Source organism: Scylla paramamosain, chromosome 17 (assembly GCF_035594125.1).
Source record: "Scylla paramamosain isolate STU-SP2022 chromosome 17, ASM3559412v1, whole genome shotgun sequence".
Taxonomy (NCBI): Eukaryota; Metazoa; Arthropoda; class Malacostraca; order Decapoda; family Portunidae; genus Scylla; species Scylla paramamosain.
In genome coordinates, this window is record NC_087167.1 from 13,935,001 (window position 1) to 13,942,500 (window position 7,500).

The 7,500-nt window shown below is 47.2% G+C and overlaps 1 protein-coding gene across 2 annotated transcripts in view; it reads right to left on the reverse strand.

The window, feature by feature from the left end:
• The window catches only part of LOC135108501 (uncharacterized), a 128,595-nt gene that overhangs the window by 89,340 nt on the left and 31,755 nt on the right, over positions 1-7,500 (reverse strand). The window contains exon 1 of one of the 2 annotated variants that reach the window (XM_064019586.1): positions 1,892-3,952. The exons of the other annotated variant lie outside the window; for it this stretch is intronic. The gene's annotated coding sequence lies outside the window, so the exon portion shown is untranslated. Of the gene's footprint in view, positions 1-1,891; positions 3,953-7,500 lie in introns of those variants that run through there. 2 annotated transcript variants of the gene reach the window in all.

Consider the following 7,500-nt stretch of genomic DNA (forward strand, 5'->3'; position numbering starts at 1 on the left):
CGCACGCGTTCATCCCTACTCTTCACTCACATGATTAAGCTTAGGATACACAAATTAACGTGCCAGACAATTAAAAAAAAAATGCCGTTACATGACCGGAGATTAGAGAGAAAAAAGTTAATCTTCACGTCGCTTCACGCTGGAGGAAGGCCCCTGAATACCGAGGCATCCAATCAGAACGATAAGTAAACGGGATGAATATTCACGAGTTACCAAGAGTCGCCACTATGTAATGAAGGGCGAGGAGGCGGCGGCGAGGAGGCGGCGGGGGAAGGTCGTCTGGCCGGCCTCGGTAACACAGCAGCCGCGGAGCAAGTAACGTGACGCACAGCCCCGCCAGGAGGCAGCACACGTGGCCATTACGCACTGTGTTTGGCCAGCGCAGCGTGTAAATACAGAGGAACCACCTGTAGTAATAGTAGGTAATGACCCACGTAATGTTGGCTTTGTCTTTCCGTCTATATCGCTTCCTCTACATATTTTTTCCTACTGTCTATTTATGTAGCTTTATATTACAAAGTATACAGGTTCTCTTTCTTTTTTCCTATTTTAATATGAGATAGGCTAAGGACGCTAACAAGCACACTCACACAAAAAAAAAAAAATACAGCAAATAAACTTATCTCACGCGTAACGGAGGACGGCAAAGTGAACAATAAAACAGAAAAAAATAAAAAAGTAAAAAGTTTTACGAAAAGAAAGAAAGTCTTACAAAACGGAGGTCAATTATTTTCGGAGATAACCCAGATGCTCATAATCAGTTCAGATAATAGGGAGAGGAGGAAAAAGCTGAGAATTTCAAAAGTTATCAGTGAAGGGAGTGAAATAGCCAAGACTCTTAATCAATGCAATAAATGAACTAATAAACAACGAAACGGATGACAGAGGGAAGAGTCTGATAAATCCTTGCATACATCAACTAATAAACAGTGAAAGGATGAAAGAGTGAAGATTCTGGTTAACCCTTGCAATAAATGAACCAATAAACAGTGAAAAGATAAAGGAGTGAAGAATTTCATAAACCCTTGCATAAGTAACCTAATATATATATATAAAGATAAAAAAAAACACACTGAATCATCTGCGAGACACACTGTAAGCCAAAACTATACGGAGGGTCCCCAGGTGAAGGTGTTGCTAATGAGACCCTCAGCAACATCTCCAGCCCCTCGCCTCGATAAACCAGTCCCTGTAGACTCAAGGCTGGCCGGAATCACCACTACATCAGAGCCCGTGGCAGCACACATATCTCAGCCGTCGTGGATAAGCTCTTGGTGTGCATGTTGGTGTTTTCTTAAGCAGTATAAAAGGTATAGATATGTAGACTCTCTCTCTCTCTCTCTCTCTCTCTCTCTCTCTCTCTCTCTCTCTCTCTCTCTCTCTCTCTCTCTCTCTCTCTTTTGTGTGTGTGTCCCTTACCACATCTACTGATGGTCATCCCCACCATCCCTGCCGTCCATCAGTCTCCCGTCTCTCTCTCTCTCTCTCTCTCTCTCTCTCTCTCTCTCTCTCTCTCTCTCTCTCTCTCTCTCTCTCTCTCTCTCTCTCTCTCAACAAATGTCATTCATCTTCCACCGCAATTCATATTTCCGCATCAAACTGCGATTTTTTTTTCCTTTCTTTCAGTACATCCCGTCATCATACATTACCAATAAAAAAAGACCAAGCCAAAATAGAAATAACCTTTTTTTTTTTTTTTTACAAGAGGACAATGCTGCTGTAAAAACTAAATGGTGGTTTACTACGAGTGTGAATGACCACTAGTCACACACACTCCCTCACGAACGTCAGAACTCCCTACTCCCTTCCCTTCCCTCTCTCCCTCACTCCCTCCCTCCCTGGTCCTGCTCTAGGCGGGCCACGAACACTTTGCAGACCATCCACCAAATACCTCAAGGAACAGCTGCTAACAAGGCCGACGGTGTTCGCTTGCAGTGCGCTGAATGACGCAGGAATGTGGCCGCATGACGAGGGGCGGAGGGGAGGAGAGACACGATGCGATGAGGTGCTGTGGATGTCTTCTGTGTCTATCTTGGGATGTGCTGATAAAGATGCTTAACTTTTATGCATGTTTATAAACGCCACACTGCCACCGTCAATGTAGTTATCTTTGCAGCACCACGGCCGCTCGCGTAATGTTACAGCCAGTCTCTTATTACGCAAGAAGCCGACTGCGTTACACAAGGTCAGAGTTCAGGGTCAGAAGTCCTCCATTATATCTCCTACTCATAAAAATTAACAACACCTGTCGTTTGCCTTGCGGTTGTCATTCATTCGTCTGTAACAAACTCATAAAAGCGTCATAACTCTTGCACTAAACACGACGAAATGCACTCCAGGTAACGACTGACTAATACACCGATTGCCTGAACCGTTTTCTCTCCAACAAGAAACAAACTCCTCCCATGAAAACACTTAACCGAGAATCTAAACGGTAAGGTGTTTACACAATGACTTGCGATCACCGTCACCTTCTCTAAGAACAAGAAGACGCTCACTGCCACTGCCTCCCGCGCCACTCCGGCCCCGCCGCCACCACCACCACCACCCCGAGGCAGCCGCGTGATCTCCTCCCACCGAACTGCGGCTGGATGTTGATTGGGGGAATGACGTGAAACCCAATACCCGGCGAAGGACGAGGAGTACATATGAAGGAGGAAAGCGAGAACAAGGGTGAGCCAGAGGAAGGCGAAGGATACGAGGAAGAACAAGAACAGGAAGGGGAGCGTAATTGGTCTCTGAGGAGGGAGGAATGAATAAGTTGCTTCCCACTGAGTTGTTGACGCCGCCTGGAGACGCCCCTCGTCTGTGTGCACTGGGGTGGCGCCTCACGACACCCTCCTCCTCCTTCCCCGCCTCCCGCCACCCTGCGCTGTGAGAGATGCTGCGGCATGGTGATGCGACAGGATAATTTAGGTGTGCCCTGCGCGTCGTACGGGGAGGTGGGGACGGGGTGGCAGTGAGCACAGAGAAAAATATGTGAGGAGACCCAGACGTCAACTGGCGACCACTTAAGTAATTATGGTGATGACCCAGGCGTTGACGTGCTACGGGTGATGACGACTACTTGCTGATACACTGCTCTGTTACCCTTTGCTATTCCATATACGAATGCTCCATATTTAGTTCCATTCCTCCTCGATCCCTTTCTTTCGTACTCTTTCCAGCTCAGTTATGCCCAAGAAGTGCACCGTGTGTGAAATGAAAATACAGTCAATGCATATTCAATTAATGCGTTCGTAAAACAAACAAAGCCGGGGACGATGTTACACACTACATATGTGTTGTGCAAATAATCGGTTAATATAAACCAAATGAAATAAACATATTATATTTTTTTCAGCTTTGTAAATGGAGGATAATATAGGACAGAATATAGCCAGGACTGCCTGACTCGAAACTTACAACAATACCCCTACACAACCCACAGTGACCTCTCACGCCACACCGCAAGCGACGAAACACGCAACTTCGTCCACATTCATCTTGATTACAATTTTCTGGTGACAAAAAGATTCATGGGGAGAAAACACCCATTCCACAAGAGGCTGTACCGTCACTTCATATCTAGAGTCGTGAGGTCAAGCCATACCATATTCAAATGTACCCTGTTACTCCAATCCAGCCCTTCGTCCTTGCCCGGAAGAGGGTAAGGAGTAAGCTAGCAAATATCTAAAAGCTTTTCTGATCAGTATCCTGTGCTTCCCTTGCTACCTGGCACGCCCGCAGCTACCTCCCCTGCAGGACGGGCATGAGGCCTCGCAGCCACACACGGCGGTGAGGCGGGGGAGCCTGTCCTGTCAGTCACCCTCACAGGCCCGCACACACACCCACACACTGACCACTCTGCTCTTCCCTGCCTCAGGCCTTCCTTCCCCACCCTGCCCCACCGCCCCTTCCCTCATATACTATATACTTATACCTAATCTGTGTCCCTCTCCTCAAAGTGGTCTATCCCATGCCCTCATTCCCCTCACCAGAACCAGACCGCGCCCTTCCTTTATCCCATGCCCCTACCTTCACCCCATTCCCTTCCCTTCCCTTCCCTTCCCCTCACGCCCTTCCCTTCGCCCCATGTCCTTCCATTTCCCTCACGCCCTTTCCTTCACCCCACGCCCTTCCCTCACCACCACTATTCCGAATCCTTCAGGCACCACTACCACCACCACCACCCCGTGCCCTTCCTTAACCGCTTTTACTCTGTGCTCTTCCCCACACCATTCCCATCCTCTCTCCTCCCCCTAACCCTCACTACATTCGCCTCGTGCCTTATCCCCCCCACCACCCTCCACTCACGCGTCCTCATTCGACCTTCAGCTAAGTGTGTTTGTCGAAGCCCTCAAGACCCTCGAGACGCTGATGGCTGCCTAGAAAAACAGACCATTAAGAAAAGAAGACGCGCCGCCTGACCAAAACTCAAGTCGTGGACAAATACACCACACCTCCCAGAACACACGATTTTAAATGATGATAGCATTGCCACAACCACAGTTACATATATACAATATACACGGTTGCTATTTCAGTGTGGAAAATACCGCTTTGACTGAGCAATTTTCCCTCACTGACTCACAACCTCATTAACAACTTCCGGGAATAAGGTAAGCAAACATCCTGCCTCCTTCCCGCACTGAGGAGGAAAAGGAGGAGGAGGAGGAGGAGAGAGTTAACGAAGGCAGCGAGCATGAGCAGCGAGCGAAGATGAACACATAGGACCACATTCTGAAACACTTCTGCCTACATCTTGACTACTTTCAATAGGCTCTGGTAAAAGTGACACGTGTTTTTAAGGTGGTTCTTACTGTTCTAATGACAGTAACAAAATGTATCCATTAATAAGAGAAGAAACACTCTCGAGAACCAGGCTAATCATCTCTGTGGCCTTTCGAAAAAAATCGTGGTGAGAAAGCAAAGTGTTTCTGAACACGGGCCGTGGAGCGGCAGGCCAGTAATACACGCAGGCAGACAAGCACGCAGACACTCACTACTAACTCCATCAAAGAGATCAGATAACTGTACGTGGAGTGGTCAGCGTGGTGGCTCACTCCGCTGCCTCACGCACGACACACTTCCTTGCCACGCACACGCCGCCCACCCGAGAGAAGCTGCAACATACAAACTTAGGAATACAAAGGAAAGCCAAACAGCAACAGACCTTTTGGTCCTTGCAAGGCTGTTTGGTAACTACTTCTAACTAGCTACAGGGAAGAGAGACGGGACAGCATAGCAGAAGGCTCTTCTTTATTGACGAAGAGGAGCAGAGCAGAGAGAGAGAGGGCCATGGTGTGATACGAATATGGGACTGAAGAGTGGGTGGTAGAGGTGAGAAAGTGGTGTAGGAGTGTTCTAAGAAGGACTCACAGGAGTGTGATGGAAGATGAGGTGTGGTTAAGAGGCAGTAGGCGTGGCTGGGAGTAAATGAGAGTGGTGGAGGATGTTTTAGTGATAAGCTAAACGACGAGGTGACGTGTGGTGGTGGGGGAGGAAAAATGGGTGCGATGAAGGGGATGAAGAGCTGTGGTTAAGAGAAAGGAATATTTGGGAGTAAACAGGTGGAAATAAGTGGTAGAAGATGCTATACGGTAGCAGTGGTAAGATGGGAGTGACGCGAAGTGAAGTACGGTGGAGGGAAAAAATATTGGAAGGTAAGGCGATGGTAGGAAGAGTAGTGAAGGCTTCAGTAAAGGGACAGGAGGGAGTAACAGTGGTGAATGCGGTAATGTAAAGAAGAGTGCCGGAAATAGAGAGATATGGTGGAAGTAAGAATGGTAAGAATGGTTGTAATAGAGAGTGAAGACAAAGGATGGAGGAGGCAACAGTGAAGAGTGGTGCTAGAGAGTGTATAGTGGTTGAGAGTGAAGGGTTAGGAGTGGCGGTAATGGGTGGCCGCCGGAGTGGAGCAGGGTCTCATGTTCCTAGTTTAGCCATGAAAACGTGCAATTTACACCCGCCTGTCTGCCTCGTCTCACCGCCTCTTGCTGGAGCACGAGTAAACACATTTCACTCAACGACAAAATTACCGCGGGGGCTTCCTACCAGCAGCACTTTTTTTGTCCACCTTCTAACGCCCCGTCCCTTCCCGGCCCCAAGCCGGCAATAAACCCCGCAGCCAACCCACGTTTAAGAGGACAAAGACACTTCACGCAGCAAGTAGGTTTTCTAAAACTGTACGAGTATGGTATGTGAGTAAGATGACAATATATAGAACAGCGTGATCCAGCACCTGGCCACACGGAAGCGATCATCGGGAGGCCAGCATTCCTCCGGCCGGACGTGAGGGCACCGCCGCTAAAAACTCTGCCGCTACTGTATAAATTGTTTCAGAGAGAGAGAGAGAGAGAGAGAGAGAGAGAGAGAGAGAGAGAGAGAGAGAGAGAGAGAGAGAGAGAGAGAGAGAGAGAGAGAGAGAGAGAGAGAGAGAATGTGGAGGTACATTATATGTATGATGCATTCAATAAATCAGTTAGTTGGCAAACCATATGATATAAGGAAATCCAATGATTTATTTTTTGTAGTTTATAAGAAAAGCTTTGATTCTGTAGAAGAAGCAATAGCTTTTATTATATGCATTATATAAATGCATATAATAAAACTGTATAATACCGCAGTATACTAACTATATAATAGTTATTATACTGCGGAGGGGCAGTCATAGGTCCCGTTTGTGAGTCAAGAGTAATATCAAGGCCTTATCTATGCTCCGCGATCTGCATGTAAACAAACACCACCACCAAGAACACCTCCGACATTACCACCACGCCGCCGCCGCTACCACCACCATCACCTCCTTAGCATTACCTTAAGAGAAGAGGAGGCAGTAGAAACCTGCCGAAATGATAATTACACCCCACTGAGGTTTAAAGCACTAAATCAGTGGTTGCTATGAACTTATTATTGAACCCAGCTGTGACCTTACTGAACGTTTCCCTTAGTGTCTCACATCACAAGGAAGCAGTCACAGCCTGCCCTCTGAAGACAACTATCTTCCTTCATAGAAAACTACATGTACCTAATTACACACACACACACACCCTTCACTCAAAATCCAAAATCAATATGGCGATTCTGACACCAGCCTCTGATTCCCCATCTGGGGATGGGACCACAAAACGTTTCTGGTATCGACCGTGAGTGTCTTGACACCCCCCTCAACTTTTCTACATTAACTTTTGCAACATTCGCGATCTTAGATCTAATTTTCAATCTGTAGAACACCACCTCTCCTCTACTAAACCTCATCTTCTTTTCCTCACTGAAAGACAGGTGTCTAAGGCAATTGACAGTAGCCCCTTTTCTGTTCCCTCCTACTTTCTTTATCCTCATTTTCAATCCAAAGCTGGATGTTGCGTCTATGTGCCCAACGAGTTAACCTGCTCTCGTGCCCACATTCTTGAATATTCCGAGTTTTCCACCATTTGGCTACGACTACAGCGTCACTCTCAAACTAAATTTTTTCTGTGCTGTATACCTCTCACATAACTCCTCTGACTATGAGATTCT